General features: G+C 42.2%; 1 protein-coding gene across 1 annotated transcript in view; it reads right to left on the minus strand.

The window, feature by feature from the left end:
* Window positions 1–18528, minus strand: part of TECPR2 (tectonin beta-propeller repeat containing 2) — a gene marked incomplete in the record, with an annotated part of 1535154 nt that overhangs the window by 786399 nt on the left and 730227 nt on the right.

The following is an 18528-nucleotide window of genomic DNA, read 5'->3' on the forward strand; positions in this document are numbered from 1 at the left end:
AGAGTCATTTTCAAAGTATGACAAAGCTACATGTTTGTAGTTTACAATTCGGTATAAAAACACTGACAAAAATCCAATGTATTTTAGAAGATAAGGAGCTGTATGAAGTGATTGACACCCACGTTTGTTAATAGGAGAACTAATTTGAAATGCATATTGGAAGTAACAGCTTATACAAATGCAGACCATGTTCATGTTGCAGATTGATAAGGGTCTTATTTCGCAATTATCTGGTATTGAAAGAATACAGGAGATTAAACACTAATTAAACTGGAATGGTCATTTCAATGTTTATTTAGCAATGTGTGATACATATTATTTTGGAAAAATGAAAATGAAGTTTAAATTTCTGAACATTACAGGGACATTACAAATAATTTAAAAATGCAGTACTTAAATGTTCTAATGAGTGTTGTTCTTCTTTCGGCTTTTCCTGGTTAGGGATCGCCACAGCGGAACTCCGGTCCACTAATGATTGGCAGATTTTTACGGTGGTGAGGTGCCGGCTCGATGCCCAACCTTCAGGCACGCCCATTCACGCATGTCTTTCAAACGCAACTTGACTGCGGGGAGGACATGCAGACTCCACACAGAAGGCGCTCCAGCCGAGAATCGAACTGGAGAACCTCTTGCTGTGAGGCGACAATGATACCACTGCACCACCGCGGCTGATTAAATGTTCTAATGAGTGTAATGCTTGGAAAAAGTTTACATTTGCTGTTTTGCATTCATTTCAGCCAGGTACCAGAGGAAGTGATTACAGCAGCTTTACAACGTGAAAAAATGACGTAGCAATTAGCTTTGAACACTGGAAAATTCACAGGTTTGAATGATTAACATTAGTATTAAGTGTTACTTAAGAATGAGGTAATCAGTGTATTTCTAGTACCTATGCTTTTATTTTATATTTGTGACATTTTAATTTATCTATCAATAGTGGGTGCTTTATTTAACAGATGTTTTTAAGACGTCTCAGTGTAATAGAGAGACAAACGTAAAAGAAAAAAATACTTTTTGTGGCTGTTCTTGTGTCCTTTGTATTCTTGAGTTTTGCTTTTACCGGTTTCCGTTATCCCTCATCTACTATTTATTTCTTTGAACTTTTGAGGAATACAAAGGGTAAGTGGTGTGATAGACCAGGTGAAGGTCACAAAGAACAGCAGATATCTAGAGTGGAAGTAAGGGCACAGCAGTAATCATCTGTAGGACAACAGTGATCACTGTGGATTGGCTGCAGCTTGTAAACCTTCTGTTTTTTGTTTACTTATTTATTTAAATTTGTTGAGCAGGGTTGAACACTAAATCAAAGAATGACCAATTAATGGCCAGCCCAGGTGTCTGTTTACATCTGTTGTCAAGATACCAGATGAACTAGATCAATAAAGTTACTGCACCCATATTTGACAAAAACTTAAAAAGTGCTAAACATTCTCGGATACCTTACAGAAGTCTGTGAACATTGCACTTAAAAGTCTCCAACTTAAACTAAGCCCAGAATACAGTAACTCACTCAGCAAAAAGTGCTATTTTGGCTCTATAGTCCAGATGAAAACTATTGATTACCCTTTTAAATACACATGGCCTCATTTTTGGTGCACAGGAAAGTATTATGACTGGTGTGTATCTGGCAATGCTTGCTGAGACACTTGCTTCATGTAGAGGAATAACTACAGTCTTATGTTGTGGCTGTTATAACAGGCAAAACATCACTGCAGTGGTTAATGTCGCATCCCCACAACACTTGATATTTTGTTTGGTTCATGTCCTCCCTTTAACTACTGGGATTTGCCATGGGCAGTAGTTTCCTCCCCCACATCCCAAAGACATGCTGCAGGAAGGGGAATTGGAAATGACTCAAGATGTGCATCTTTGTATGTGTATGACAAACATATATCTACAACCTGCCAAAATGGATGGCATTTGGAATTGTTTGGGGATGACTTTCTGCTTGGGCTAAGAAGCTTTGTTTCCATTCCAGAAATGTCTGGAAGTTGTTTACTCAGATGTTCAAAGAAAACCATTTCCATGTTTTAATGCACCAGGAATGCAAGAGGCAAGGAAACTTATTTCAGGAGGCAAGTCCTACACAACTACACTTTTCAAGCAAATTACTCATTCAGCATCCATTCATGGATGCAAAGCATGCTTTCTAAACTAAACCTCTTCTTGTTGGTCAATACTATGAATAGGATGCATACCTAATTAGACAATTTTCCAGTTCATGAATAGGTTGCATATATATAATTAGTTAAATTTGCTGGGGCAGAGCTTAATTAGCAATGCAAAAAAGCATTTTTTTAAACATGCTGTATCATCCAAGGCTAGGGAGTTGTACAGTATTGCTCCAGTTAAGTTGACTTTGCCTTGGTTGAGGTGGTGCTTGCCCTGTCATTAAGATGTTTTAATGTTCTGATATGTCTTTGATCCTAAACTGCAAAGAGTGGAAGATGGTCAGTGATAATAGAATATTTTAGGGTGATAAAACATGGATTCAGTGAACTGCTTATTTTTCTACAGGATTTTATCAACTCTGGTAGGCATCCCAGTCATTTGGGCCGGTTGCTGCAAACATATCCACCACCACTGACTTGATAGGTTTGACAGGATGCAAACAGAGAAAGTCTGGAGTGGTTTATTTCTACCATGGGAACAACTAGCACTCGGTCATACCACTATATAATGTTTAACACATTTTGCAGCAACAGTGCTTGATTCTCCAGTTTGCTTTATTTTCTCTCCATGTCCATTTTTGTTTGCACCAGACCTCCTGGCAATCTTAAATGCACAATTGCCTTTAGCACAGAAGGCTGTGGGTTCTAATCTAACTAGCTTGTGTAGGAATCATTTTCCAAAAGAAAGGGGGGATTCTGTACTCTTGGGCATGCCATCCTTCAAATGAGATGTGGGAGGTCTTGCGCCATTAGCCATGCATGCCTTCTAATGACAGACCCAGTGGCTGTGGCCCTGCTGGCAGACTCCCAAGGGCATCAAACCCACAGTGCAAGGAATGTTTGATCACTTATCAGTTGTGAAGTGGAACTGCAATGTTATTAACTGTTTGGATAAGGTCTTATTTTCAATTGTCAAAAGCTTTTGTCTCATCTGTTCCAACAGTGTCTCTTGGTGTTTTACAAAGTGGAACTGGCAGTTTAATGCCCTCAGATGGGGGGGGGGGCATAAGTGTATACTTTCTTGCCAAATCTTTCAAGGGCTCTACCCTGCATATCGCTGGGTAGGGGATTTTCGGATGAGCTGGTTCTGGAACCCTTGGGTCCAGGACCAAAAACCCGTGGGTCTGCTGAAGGGTAATTAAAAAGGTGCTTACGTGAAGCCATAACCCTGTACAATCTGTCAGATTTTCTGGGTGCAGAAAGAAGGGAGTATGGTCTCAAAGAGGATTCTTAAAAACATTATCAACCACCTCAAAAACTAGGGGGACTACTAGGAGTTTAAGTTCTAGGAGTTAGAGGAATTTCCTGACTCTCCTTGGATTGGGGATAATCTTGTTCTTCCCAACGAAAATGTTCCCCAAGGGAGTGTAAAGTTTCCCAAAATGATAAGTCCTCAGGAGGGGAAGCAGACTCTTAAAACGGAAAGAGGGATCCTATTCAAAGGTTGAGTCCTGTCTAGTCTCAAAGGGATCAGTAGAAAGCCCTGGGGTTGTGTTTCCTCTTTTCCCAGAGGTAGATTGGGGGGGATCTGCCCCTTACCAGGGAAAGCAGGTCCTCTGCCAGTTTAAGTCCTGCTGAAAGGTCTGAGACTGGGAGATGGAAAGGCTGGAACAAAAACCAGAAGACTTCCTAGGAGTAGGTTTTTGTTTAGGCCTGGGGGTATTGGAAGTACAGATGCCTGAATACCCCTAAGGTGTAATGGAAGCGCTGTACTCACCGGAAGCAGAGGCCTGCAGAGTGGTCTCGGACCAAATCAATTAACAGTGATCAACTGCTGGTGGTGGTGTACAGGGGCCTGAAGGCATATCAGCCTCTGAAAGGGTCTCGATAAAGGCTTTTGCCACCATCCCAATTGCAGGAGGGGGCTGCAAAGACACCTCACCATCTGCGATTGCCAGTCCTGGCGGGCTCTCTGATGCGAATGGGTGTCTCCAGAAGGCCTGAGCTTCGGCCATTTGCATTTAGCCAAAAAATAAATTGCACACCACAAATCTGTTGCTATCCTGGAAACACAGTTTAATGGCTTGTCAAAATAAAACATTAAACAGTTACGACTTAGGACTTTCACCCTTTACAATATCTAGGGCATCATCAGAGTGAATACAGAACACAAAAATCAGTGCTTATATATAGTGTAATGAGAACCAATTAGTCAATTATATATATGAATAAAGGTAAAATACTATTCACTTCTAAAAAACAATAACTACACTGTAGAATACAAGAATTAAATATGTACACAATATAAAAAATTATTTGTCATATTCATACCTAGTCAAAACCAATAAACCTTAATAAAAACTTAATCTGATCAAGTTAAACATATGCTGCACTTAATTTCAACACACTCGCTATACAGCAGCAATTGTTAACACCTGGAAGCACTATGGCATTAAGTCAAAGTGGCCACATTGTTTCTCTCATTTCCAATACTGTCTTGTAATCTCCCCTTTCATTTGGAATAACTGTCTATAACAAAAAATACAAATCTTTTAAAGTTAGTACATATCAGACTATGAGAGTACAAGGCATTAGTAGTCCTCTTATTTTTTATGTCCCTAATATGTTTAGCTATTCTATCCTTTAGTTTACAGGTAGTTTGGCCTACATAAAATGCAGGGCAGCCCACACGTTTGCAATATGAGCAACCATCTTAGTTTTGCAATTACAATGATCAGGACACTGGATATTTCTATTGTATCTTTCTATAGCAATGTATGGACCATCACTGATAAATCTGCAATACTTGCACATATGACACTTATGCATACTAGATCTATAGTATTCAACTTGATTACTTTTATGCTGTTCCAATAAACCCTTAATGTTATAGCCTCAACTATACACCACCTGTGGTTTCACTCAATGTACTTTTCAACTCACCAGTAATTTATCAAGTCCCAACATTTATTCAACACTCTTTACCAAAAGGGCATCGTGGTTATAATGTAAAACCACTGCTTTACCACTGCTTTATTTTGGGTGTTCAAAGGAGTGGTATTAAATGTTGTACCCACCCCAGTCAATAGTATGGGAGTATACATACATGTACATTTTTTCCTGACCTCATTCCTAATCTTAATTAAAAGCTTCAGTGGATAACCTCTATCCTTAACCCGATCAAATGGGTCATTTCAACTTGAAACCTTTCACTTTCACTACCAGCCTAGATAATCATACCATTTGCCCTTTTGTCACACATTTCTTTTGGTGAGGCGGATGACAATTACCAAAATGAAGCAGTGTGTTAGAATATGTCTTTTCTAAAAATGGTGGAACTCAGCCTCGTGCTCCCAGTCTGTCTGTAAAGTAATATATCTAAGAATTCTATTTTCTGGGTGTTAACCTTATAGGTAAACTGCAAAAAAGTAGAGGTATTGTTGAGGTAATTAAAGGACCCAACCCTTTCCATATTGCCTTGCCGCAAGATTAAAATGTCATCCAAGAAGCATACAAATAAAACGTCATACAGAAATGAAGTAAAGACAAAACATTTCTCCCATTCACCCAAAACTAAACTGGCATACATGGGGGCACATTTTGCTCCCATAGCCACCCCTGAAACTTGCTGAAAATGTTCGTCTTTAAAATAAAGGAAGTTATTATTTAAAACTACGTCTTTCAATTCTAAAATCAAGTTCTGTTTGACACTGTTTAGTCTTTCAACATAGTAAGACTGTTATTAAAATAATCCAGACCTATATCATGCGGAATAATTGTGAATAAATTATGACATTGATCATAACAAAAACAATCTTCATCAAATGTAAATCTCTCAATAATTCCAAACAATGCCATCAGATCAGTCCTTAAGAACATATTCCTTGCCGTAAAGCACGTTCTTATAATTAATATCAATATATGTCACTAGGGATTCTATTTGAGAATTCTTTGCTGCCAGTCAAAACGGAGGGTTATTTACATCTTTGTGAATTTTAGGTATTCCAAAAATTGTTGGTATTACTGGTGTTTCCACTGTTAAATAATTACGTTCGGTCTGATCAATTTCATCTTGACAAAATGAATCATACAACCACCAATCAAATTTTGTATAAGCTCTATTGATTTCACTAACAGACACTCTTGTATACTTTTTCATCATTTAATACCTCGTACATTTTAGAAACAAATCTGTGACAATCACAGCCCCTCTCCACCCTTGTTGGGCTTCATGATTCTGTATTCTTTTGACTCAGACAACAGTTTTAAACAATTCCTTTCATCCACAGATAAATTGCCATTAAACTTAGTAAAAGCCTCCGCAATTCAATATCACGTGTATGTCCAAAAATAGTAATTTTAGGGTTGGAGGAAGTCATAAATGTGCTCCTTCTTTTAGTACTAAATTTGTTGTCAAAACAAACTCAGGTTAAGCTGTCTAGGATATAACTTTAAATTAATCAAAACTTTTAGTTATGTACTCACCATAACTTCAGATGTTTGGGATCCATCTCGCCTACATTCTGACTGATGGGTTCGGAGCCGATCCTCGGCTCCGACTGCACGCTTATGCCAAAGAGCGAAGTCTCTTATTGGCTGAGCTTACTATATCCCAGGATGCACCACTACCAGTCCCCCAGATCTAGTTTGTCCGCATACATGCACACATGCACGCCCTGCTTATATAACATCGTCAGATGAAACAAGATAAAACAGTAGAACTCAAAACCGCTCAATCTCTTCTGATCTCCAAGGCAGGGGAAGGAGGGTGGGTATTAGGAATGTAGGCGAGATGGATCCCAAACATCTGAAGTTATGGTGAGTACATAACTAAAAGATGTTATGTGATCCTATCTCACCTACATTCTGACTGATGGGACAGCGTCCTAGCACCTGAATCCTGGGTGGCTCACTGGAAAACACTCCTGAGTACCGTGGAACCAAATGATGCTCGCCCTTTAGATGCCACATCCAATTTGTAGTGGGAAATGAAAGTGTGCGGATTGGACCAAGTAGCCGCAGCACAAATTTCCGATATAGCGAGCTTGGAATGAAAAGCTATAGAAGTAGCCATAGCTCTGGTAGAATGAGCTTTGATAGATGTTGTAAGTTGCTTATTCAAGAAGAATAAGCCTGAGTTATGCAATCTCTGATCCATTTGGAGATAGTAGCTTTTGTGATGGTTTGACCCAATTTATTATCTGAGAAGGACACAAACAACTGGTCTGACTTACGGTTGCTGAGTCCTGTCTAAATAGAAGCGTAATTGCCTGTGAACATCCAATTTATGGAGAGTGTATTCGCTTCATTGGAGAATTTTGGGAAGAAAACTGGTAGCTCTAGAGATTGTTGGAGACAGAAACTAGAACAGACCTTTGGGACAAAGGATGGATTAGGCCTAAGTGATACTCTATCCTTGTGGAAAATCAAGTACGGTGGCTTAAAAGATAGGGCTTGAAGCTCTGAAACTCTTCTTGCAGAAGTAATTGCAACTAAGAAGGCAGTTTTCCAAGACAGATATTTTAACTCACATGTAGCAGCCGGTTCGAAAGGGGAAGATGTTAATAGCACCAAATCAAGATCCCACGGAGGCGCAGGATGAAAAATTGGGGTCTTAACAGGCCCGCACCTTTAATGAAAGTTTTGCATAGTCTGCTGCTCATCAATGGAGGATCCGTGGATTCATGGAATTTAGAGATAGCCGCTAGTTGGACTTTAATAGTAGAGACAGAAGATCCTTGATTAAACAGGGATGTTAAGAATTTCAAAACCTCTGGGATAGGAGCAGTGATAGGGTCTAAGCCCTTGAGTTGAGCCCAGATAGCAAACCTCTTCCACTTACTGAGGTACAATTTGTTAGTGGTGGGTTTGTGGGCAGAAGATAAAATGTGAACAACTTCCGGTCTAGTGTGTGACTTCTGACTAAAGTCGGAAGTGGAGGAGCCAAGCTGTCAATTTCAAAGATCGGAGGGACTGATGCTGATGTCCCGACTGATGAGTTAGCAGGTCCGAATTAGGTCTAAAGTCCACGGATCGTCCACGCATGCTTCTTCAGGTAAGGAAACCATACCTGACGAGGCCAGTATGGGGCAATCAGTATCATTCCCAATTGAGAAGCTTTTGAATGACTTTGGAGAGAAGTGGAATCGGAGGAAAGGCATAAAGTAGCCCTGTTGGCCAAGGTTGTGCTAGAGCATCCACAGCTGGTACCCCCCGATGTGGGATCAAGGAGAAGAACCTTTGGCACTTGGTGTTTAGTGGAGTTGCAAATAGGTCGCAGCACCCATCTCCTGAAAACCTGAGCTGCTACTGTTTGGTTTAGAGACCACTCGTGAGGAGAGAGAATTGTCCTGCTCAATTTGTCTGCCAAAATATTTGATCTTCCCGGAATGTGGGTCGCTACCAAAAAGCGGTTGGTAGCTACAGCCCATTCCCACACTCTCATGGCCTCTCTGCAAAGGGGTAGGATCTGGTCCCTCCTTGTTTGTTCAGATACCAGACCACCGACATGTTGTCTGTGTGGATGGCGATGATGCCCTGAGGAAGAAACTTGTGTAAGGCCTGTAGGGAAAGAAGTACAGCCCTCATCTCCAACACATTGATGTGGAGAAGAGCGAAGCCAGGAGCCCTGAACTAGCCTGCCCAGACAATGCCCCCACCCTATCTGGGAGGCATCTGTCGTCAGGGTAACCAGTGGAGAGGGAATAACAAAGGGCTTCCTTGATTCAGATTGGATGTCTGAAGCCACCAGCGAAGGTCCCGTTTGCATGTTTCCGTAATCATGATGTGATGATTGAGGGAAGATCCTGAAAGGACCATTGAGTTGACAATAGCCACTGAAGAATCCTCATGTGCAATCTTGCCAGAGGAACTAAAAGAACCGTGGCAGACATTGAGCCTAAAACTTGTAGAACCATCCTGGCTGGGGCTTTGGATCTCGAGATCAGAGCTTGAACTTGGCCCTGTAAAGTTTGGATCCTTTCGCAGGAAGAAAGACGCATTAATCTTGAGTCTATCTCTGCTCCTATGAACCTTATGCTGAGAGGGCAGCAAGACAGACTTTGACCAATTGAATGTAATCCCCAGGGTAATACCCAGGAGATGGTGGCTTTGAGGTTGTCCATTAGTAGATGCCTGGTGGTGGCAGTCAGGAGCCAGTCGTCCAGATAGGGAAACACTTGGAATCCAAGACTTCTCAGGTGAGCCGTCACTACTGCCAAACACTTGGTGAACACCCTGGGGCTGTGGTGAGACCAAAGGGCAGAGCGCAAAATTGGTAATGACTGACTCCCAGGCTGAAGCGCAGATACCTCCTGGACGCCTGATGTATCGGTATGTGATAATAGGCGTCCTTGAGGTCTATGGAGCACATCCAAACATCCTTCTCCAACAATGGGAGAATGGATTGTAACGTGACCATTCGAATTTGGATTTCGTGACGGATTGGTTCAGTCTGCTGAGATCCAATATTGGTCTCAGGTCCCCTGTCTTTTGGCACTAAAAGAACCTGGAGTAATTTCCTGATCCGATCTGGTCTGTGGGGACCGTTGGATGACTCCTTTCTAGCAGCTTTAAAGCTTCTGCGGCTGCCATTTCCCTTTGACTGGGTGGTGGGTCCGGGATTCTTTTGGACAGTGGGGGTGAGTATGTGAATGGGATGGTGTAACCTCCGCATGATCCCACCCATCTGTCCTGAGTGATTGACTCCCAGGCTTTTAGGTGCTTGGCAACGACACCCGACTGGCTCCGAGCAGCACAGCCGGGCAATCCCTCATGACGTGTGGGAGGCTGAAGAGCCATCGCGTCTCCAGAATTCCTCTGGGACGGCGCCTGAAAAATTCCTCTGCCTCTGGAAGGGAATCTTCCTGCTGTTGGGAGAAAAACTTGAGATTTGGAACCACATTTTCCTCCTTTAGCCTTGGGGTAAGGCCGAGGGAGTGGAATAACGGGCACCTACGGCAGATAAAGTTTTTCCCTCTTGCTCACAGCGGTAAGGGTGTCTTTAACCTTGGGTCCAAACAATGAGGACCCATCAAAGGGAGCAAGGAAGACTTGAAGGCCTCCGAACTGACACAAGCGGAGCCAGGCTTGTCACGAGAGCCACGCCTGTGCCTGCCGAAATGAGCCTCATGGACGAGTTAGAAATTGAAGGATAGCCAACTGAGAGCTAACCGACTGGGCTAGCTGCTCAGGTAGGTTACCCGAGAGGAATCTGACAACTCCTTGACCAGATCCCTCTGAAGCCTGGTAAAATGTGCCAAATAATTCAGAGACCTTAAAGTAAAGGCCGCTGAAGTCAGGGTGCGCTTCCCCTGTCCATACTCCTAGACTCCTCATTAGGAGGATGGACGGACGCTGAAGCCTCTGCCACGCCCTGTTGTGTAGCAGATGCCACCACCATGGCATCTACAGCCACGCCTTTAGTGAGGAACTCCTTCTCGGGGAGCAGACAAAATTTATTTGGACGAGAAGGACTGGTTCCACGGTATCTGGATCAAACTAAATCCAGAAGCTCGGGCGGAGACACCCAGGAGGCGGAGGGCTGAGCCCCAAAGGCCTTGAGGAGCACTGACTAGCAGAGGGGGTTTGATATCCAGGTTTGAGGATCTCTAAGATGTCTGCAAATGAGACATCATCCGAGGACGACCCTCTGCATCATCAAGATCAGTGTCTGATGTAATAGACTCGGGGAGTCCACGTGCTTCCTCTTGCACGATCTCTTCCTTGGGGTTCCTCCAAGACAACTCAAGAACCCTCAGGAGGGGAACCCCCAATGGGGTAACCTCAGGCCCCGGCTCCGCTGACTACGGACAGGGAACTGCCAAAGACCCAGTCTCCACGCCCAGGAAGGTGCTGGTAAAGCCGAGAGATGGCAAGAGGACTTGGCCAAGGCACTCCTCATGGCTCTGAAAGCCGGACCCCAGAATCCTGGGAGTGTCCGTCCCCGGATAGCCCACCGAGGGGAGGCTCGAACAGCATAGGTCCCAAACATCACCCCGGGTCCAGCCAAGTCCCGACCCTAAGATCTCCACCGGCTCCAACAGCACCTGCGGCAGTCGGAGGAGGAATGGCAATGGGGTGGGCCAGGGTCATCGGTCTGCCAACTGGGTCGGAACAGAAACAAATTTTGGAAGACTGGGGACTGGAACAGTCTTTGGAGCACCCTGTCTATATCAGAATCTGACATCCTCAAGACCGAGAGGAAACAGAACGGGTTCAACGGCCCCAAAGGGCTAGGGACCGCTCGAGGTGACTCGATGAGTATGAATACACACACCAGATTCCATCGGTGCCGAGGTGGACGAGGCCTGCCTATGTCTCTTAGCGGTCGGATCCGACGGACTGGTCGGAACCCCGGGAAGGAGAGGATGCCAAGGCTTCTTCAAAAGAAGGTTTAATTAACCCTTAAGAATCAATTTATTTTTCCTCTCCTGGAGGACCCTTGAGGAAAAGCGTGACATACGCTGCATGACTCCTGTAAGTGTTTTGCACCTAAACAATACACACAGAGCGATCGTCCGTGATGGACATTTTGAAACTACATTTCGTGCATTTTTAAAGAGGCCTAGGATTCTGAGACATTATGGAAAGAGAATTTCAGTAATCTGACAGGAAAATACAATTTACTGACTTACTGATGACACCCCTTAAGTATAGGCTAACAGTTATCGCTAAAAGCCAATGACAGGGAACTTTGAAAACCCTGTAAGAACAAACAGAGCTACAAAATATTTAAAGCCTTTTGCTCTATATGTAAGTTATAGGAGGGTTGACTGACCGGAAGGCCCTAGTTGAAGGGGCCTACCAAACTCAACCCAATCACACAACAAAAGTCTTCAACAAATCCAACCAATCACACAACAATGAGAAGAATAGCCGTTAAAACAGCTTTTTGTGGCAAAAACAGCAAAAAAACTGACAGAAAAAGTTAGTTAAATAACTACTCAGCTCAGCCAGCTCGAGACCACGCGTTAGCGATCTGGGGACTGGTAGTGGTGCATCCTGGGATATAGTAAGCTCAGCCAATAAGAGACAACCCATCAGTCAGAATGTAGGCGAGATAGGATCACATAACATCCGTTACTATATCAAGCCTGAAACTAGGGACAAAAGTGAAACTCTTCTTCAGCAAGCTGAAATGTCCTTCACTGATATTCATCTCACTAAAATTATAAACAGAAAAAACATCCTGACAAATATCTAACAGACACAGCTTCTCCACGTAAAGGGAGAGGTTCAGAGATGTGGGAATGAGTTGGGTTATTTTTCAGAACACCCTCCCCAGTTGAGACAGAGAACATTTTAATGAACCAAACCGGATGCAAGAAGGTTATCAGAATCAAATGGGTCAGCAGACTTCTCCACCAAAGAATGTGAGGAAGAATTCTTATGTCATGAAGTGGAGGGGGAAACGCTATTAATTAATGTATTTGACCGAACTGAATATTGTGAAGCTGTGCCTGTTAAACATGTGTATCTGCATGCAGCAGCATTGGCCAGACCATATTTGTTAATGCAAAATGAAGAGTTACCATGAATGCAGAACATTGCTTGCTGCAGAAATATTTGATTTTCCTCTGTGTAGCTGCAAGAAATTGTAGGGATGACTGTGGCCACTTAGAGATCATCCAAAAAAAAAAAAAGTGATTCTTAGAAACTCAAGCACATTACATCTGATAAAATAAGCAGCTAGGTACTTACCAAAGACTCAAAAAATAGCTGCTCCAAAGTAATAGAAGAAAAAGTAGCTTTAGCTAAGGTTTACAGAATTCTATGATAAAGCTACCAGTTCAATCTATCTTTTTCTATGCTGACAAAGGTGTTTTCACATAGGACCGTTGTAGTTTTTGTTGCAGTTTGGTTGCAAGAGGTTTATGTCTTGGCCTCTTGGGGAAATAGCAAGCCTTTGTAAATAATTTTTCAGTCCTGCATACATCTTTGAGAAACCCTCCAAGAGGGTTTTTCACAAAATGTTACAATGGAAAGATATATTTTTTTGCTAATTTAACTTACAGCAACATAAATGCAGGAATAGCTTTTCTGCATTTAAGCCTCTGTAAATTAAACTGCTGAAAATATGCTAGTAATAATGGGGCATAGGCACAGTGGGAAAAACAGCATTAAAGTGATGAGCACTTTAGGTGCCGATCATGGAAATGCATACATTGCATTCTACTCATCCATGCCTAGAATGCATATATTGCATTCTAAGCATGGATGAGTTAACCACTGAAGGTTCCTTACAACATGCTGTATTCAAATGTAGCCAATGTATTGGCAAGGGGTGAGTTACAATTACTTTTCCTATGCAGAAGATGTGTGTTGCTATGAAAACTAGCATTTATACCTTTTAAAATGTACTGGACGTCTGCATTCTAACAAGAAATTTAAAATGATTAAAATCTTTGTGACACACTCATCCAGCGGGAACATATGAAAAACCTTTGTCAAAATTTAGCAAGTGACTAAATCAAACTCTCTCTCAATGACATTAAAAACTGAATAAAATAATGTAATCAACTGTAATTTGTTCATTGAGTTGATACATTTTCTTCAGCTGTTGATAACATCCTCTCCCAACCTTGGTTGCGTGTCAAAATCCATCCATTAGAGAGAATTTCTGTTCTGAAATTTCTCAGTAGCACTGTCAGACAAATGCAGTAATCTGTGAGGTTGCGGGGCTTCTTGAACAAGACTAGATAAAAAGTTTCCTGCTACTGGTCCACCACTGGTCAAATTTTGAGTTCTATCATTTCAGTTGCCATTCTTTTTAATGTTCTTTAAATGTAACATGTAAACTGCTTCTAAATGCATCCATTATGTAGCAGCTGGTCAAAGGTTGTAATGATGAGTATGTTTTGTGATGATATGAGCTACAGACCCATTCAACAACCAAACTAAAATCTACCACCTAGACACAAGGAGCTTCCTTCCTCTTACTCTTGCAGGCATATCTGCCAACACTAAATCACAGCACTCACCCTGTCATATCAAACAACACTTTTACAGTCAGGGACAGAAATTGTCAGTTAAAGTCTGTCTTAAAATAAATACATTTAAAATGCTGACAATTTAACATATGCATTAACTTATTTAAAATGGGACATTTTAAAGGACAGATGAATCATTTCACAGACAGCATACCAATCTGGGCCTGCTTAAATCTGTTTTTGACTTAATGTATTGCAAAACATTTCATAAGACTTAATAGATCAAAATGGGTCAGAAAAAAGTTAGAAGTTTAAGAAAACAAAATGAATAGTCAATATTCTAACATGTTCTGCTATGAAGCCGGTGGGGATACTGCAAAGGCGGCAAAGTACACTATGTATATTATTTGGGTATGAAAAACTCTCCAATAAATGACCATTTCCCAAATTCCTCTGAAGGCTGTTTGGGCCGAGGTATCAAGGTACCAGAACATATTAAATTTCCAGCATTTCTACAGCTCTGTTTGGTTTTTCTTTCTTTTTTTTTTCATTTCCCAAAGTAGACCAAGCATCACAGTACATATGATTATAGCAATTGCCCACAGAAGACTTCTAGTCATACTGCTGGTTTTTAACACCCAAATCCTACACCTATGGCTGACAGCTATTAAAAATTATTAATCCTTGGATTTTCATTGGACTTCCTTCACCTTAAAAAATTCTGTCTTTGATGACACATACTGAATGGTATAAAAAATAGAAATAATTCCCAACACATAGGAATGACCATAGCTGTCAGTATTGCTTTAACTCTGACAGAGAATTAGAGTAAATTCTTACAAATAATATAATGTTCTTTCCTTAAAAAATAAAACTGTTTAAACTACCATTCTCTGGTACCATCAAGATATTAATCTTTAGTGCCCCCATTTCAGACAACTTGAAAAAAAAAATCTGATATTTAAGAATCTGCATCGGACACATACCTTAATTCACAAGGTCCTGACTCACAAATACAATTTTTTTCTAAAGCGACATTAATTTCCTGGGAAAAATTACAGCTAAAAAAAAAAATCACGAGATGTTATTTGGTTTTATTCCTGACAATACTGAAGAGTAAACTATGCTGTAGCATTTCCCTACCTGGATCTAAGAGATACTCACTTATATATACACTGAAAAAGAAAATCACACCACTTGTTGGGCTCTGCCTATCCTAACTTGTCCCTTCAGTGAAGGAGTACAATAAAGTAACTCTGGAAATCAGTCATTTTAATTAGATTTTGATCTTCCATTGGACTACCTTTAAACTTGAGCACTAATCCAGACATTCTCTAAAGTATTCAATTGTATTTATTACTGCTTGGTTGTAACTTGATTAAAGTGTAGCTATCATTCTGTCTTTTGGATTAAGCACTTGGGCTTCAGACCAGTTGTTTTACATTAGGAAGGTTTGTGGCAAGCACTGTGGTGGCAGGACAGGTAGCTTTCATCCTTCTAAGTTGGGAACTGCTGATTGAGAGCCCAGTGTCCAAGTGTATTAGTTCTGGTATAATCACTTGGGCTTCAGGCCAGTTATTTTACATTAAGAAGGTTCGTGGTCTGCACTCTTGTGGGAGAAGAGGCTGGACTCTGCCCTTCTGAGCTGGGAATTTCTGGTTAAAGGTTTATAGTGCCTGAATATTTGAACTGTATTTTACTGAAAGTGGTACACCTTGTTTGCTGTAGCATAGACTAGATCCAGGCCTGCTGAATCTAGCTTTGTTTATATGCTTGTTATTTGTTTGCTTGTTATTTCCCTGGAACGCTAATTCCACCTAATACGCGGCTTCTCAGCACTTCTGTGGATCACTAGTGATATCTGCATTGCTTACTGTACTTATTTCCTTGTTTCACTTGAAAGAAAGTTACTGTTTGTCGTTTTTGCATTTAGTTACTTGTAACACATTGCACTCAAGTTACCTGGCACTTGCTCACTAAAGCAATTATATAAGTCAGCACTAAAAATTAAAAGCACTACAGCCTCACTCCCCACTGGCCCTTGTTTTCAATTATTAAGGAATTCCCAACATTATTCTAGCATGTCCAAAGGTCAGTTGTCAATCTCCTCCGGTCCAGCTGGTGAATCTGGGAATCTTGAGGCAATGTTATAACTGCCTCATGTACACAGACAACCCTCTCCTCCTCCCACATAACACAAATACTTGCGAGAGATGCAGCTATTTAGCCAAACTGGAGGCTGAGCTCTCTCAACTCAGGACTGGCAAGACCAGACAGGAGGAGAAGGCAACTACACACACCACAAAACCAGCCTCACATAATGCTACCACACCACTGAATCAAACACAAACACACAAAGACATACTCGGAGGCTCTGAGTAAAAATTTACCTAAACAGCAGAGGCCTCCAAAGCAGACACCCAAACAACTGCTACCTCAAGACACCCCACAAGCAACACATAGGTTCATAGGTTCATACTAGGCTATCTGCCCAAGGGCATTTATAAGCCTAGCCCAGAGTTTTGTGGCTTTCGCCAGCCCTTTAGTTTGAAGGAAACTATGCCCATTATTTTGCTGTGCCTCTGTCAAGCAGTGACACTGAGGTAATCCCTGGGGTATATCTGCGATCTCCCATCCATTGGTCAAGATTTCTTTTGAACAAGGCCAGCGAGGTGCTCTGCCTCACATGTACCGGGATTTTGTTCCACAGCATAGGAGTCTCTGGGTGATGAATCTGTCCCTCCAGCATGTCCTATTAATAACCGTGTCAAGGTTTAAGTCTCCCGCCCTTGTAGTTCTGAGGGATCTAGATTTTTTGAGGTGAAGCATGTTCATCAAATCTGGGTTTGACATGGCCTTGTATGTCTGGCACAGGTCACCTCTGAGCAGCGTGTTTACTGAATAGAGCTGGAGTTCTTTCAGTCGGGCAGCATAAGACATATTTTTGAGACCCTTTATCCTTTTGGTGAGGAACTTTTGGGGCCTTTCCAGCTGCTGCAGGTGTCGGGTCAGATACATTCCGAATGGGGCATTGTACTCAATCATTGGTCTGATGAGTGATGAGTACAGGGGGACGATGATCTCCCTTGATCTAGATGTGAATCCCTTCATGATCAGGTGGGCAATGTAGAAGGTCTTCCTAACTACTTTAGCAACGTGAGTGTCAACCTGGGTCCCCAGATCCCTAATAACCTCTTCTGTGCTCAGTGGATTGCCACCTATATGGTAGCTAGGGGTAACTATAAACCACAAAATCAGTGTGCAAAGCAGTCACAGCCCTTAAGGCCAAATATAACACCAAACATACTTGTCATAGGTGACTCCATTAGACACACTGACGTCCCACTCACCAGGCTGAACAAGGAGTGGGTCACAGTAAGCTGCCTATCAGGTGCTAGAATCCGCCACATAACACAAGCACTCGGGTCACTCCATGGCAAGTACAAATATGACACAGTCATTGTCCATGCTGGTGTGAACGACCTGAGACGTACCTCCCTGGACTACATGAAAAGAGACATACAGGAGCTCTCTGATTATGTAGCCCAGGCAGGTATGACCCTGACCAGTATCCTTCCTTCACCAAGAATGATGCCACAATATAGAGACAAGATGATCAGCTTTAACAATTGGCTTAATGTCTGGTGTCATTCAAAGGGGATCCAGTGTCTGTCTGCCTGGGATGACATGCTTGACAAGCCACGCTGCTTCGCAAGGGATGGCTTGCACCTGTCACCCCTGGGATTCCGGATATTGGCTAAGGCTCTTGCCACCCCCATAGTGCCTTTTTTAGGCAAGGCTCAAATTCTAAACCTACCACCCTAGAAAACAAAAATGGGAAGAAACTGAGGGTAATGCTGCTCAATGTCAGAAGTCTAAATCTCAAAATGCACGCACTCGAGGCCCTTCTCAGTATGGAGAACATCGATGTCTGTGCTGTAACTGAAACCTGGTTCAAGGCTCCTGAGAGCACCCCGGCACTATTAGGTTTTACCTCATATCATGCATTCCGACCCCAAAACCCGGACCACACCACAAAAGGAGGGGTGTATCCATATTCATAAAGGATACCCACACCTCCAGGTTGGTGGCAACGCACAAAGCTCGGAAACCATCCAGGTGCAACTAACCATAGGCAAAACTGCTCTACAAATTGTAGCATGCTACAGGCCACCCTCTCAAACTCAGGAACCCCACACAGCCTTCCTGAAGACACTGGAGGGTATAAATGTATCTCCAAACACCATCATATTGGGTGACTTCAACTACCCAATATAGACTGGGAACATTACTCAAGCCCTAACTTTCTAGCCCAACGTTCCTGGAGTTCATAAATTCAAATGCCATGGAACAGCTAGTCACTGTTCCCACGAGAGGAGAAAATATACTAGATCTCATTATCACAAACATGGGGACAAAATGCTCCACACCGGAAGTATATCCCTCATTGGTGAGATCTGATCATAAACTAATCTCACTGGAAATCC

This window comes from Protopterus annectens, chromosome 6.part0 (genome assembly GCF_019279795.1).
Source record: "Protopterus annectens isolate FY-2018-M chromosome 6.part0, PAN1.0, whole genome shotgun sequence".
Lineage (NCBI taxonomy): Eukaryota > Metazoa > Chordata > Ceratodontiformes > Protopteridae > Protopterus > Protopterus annectens.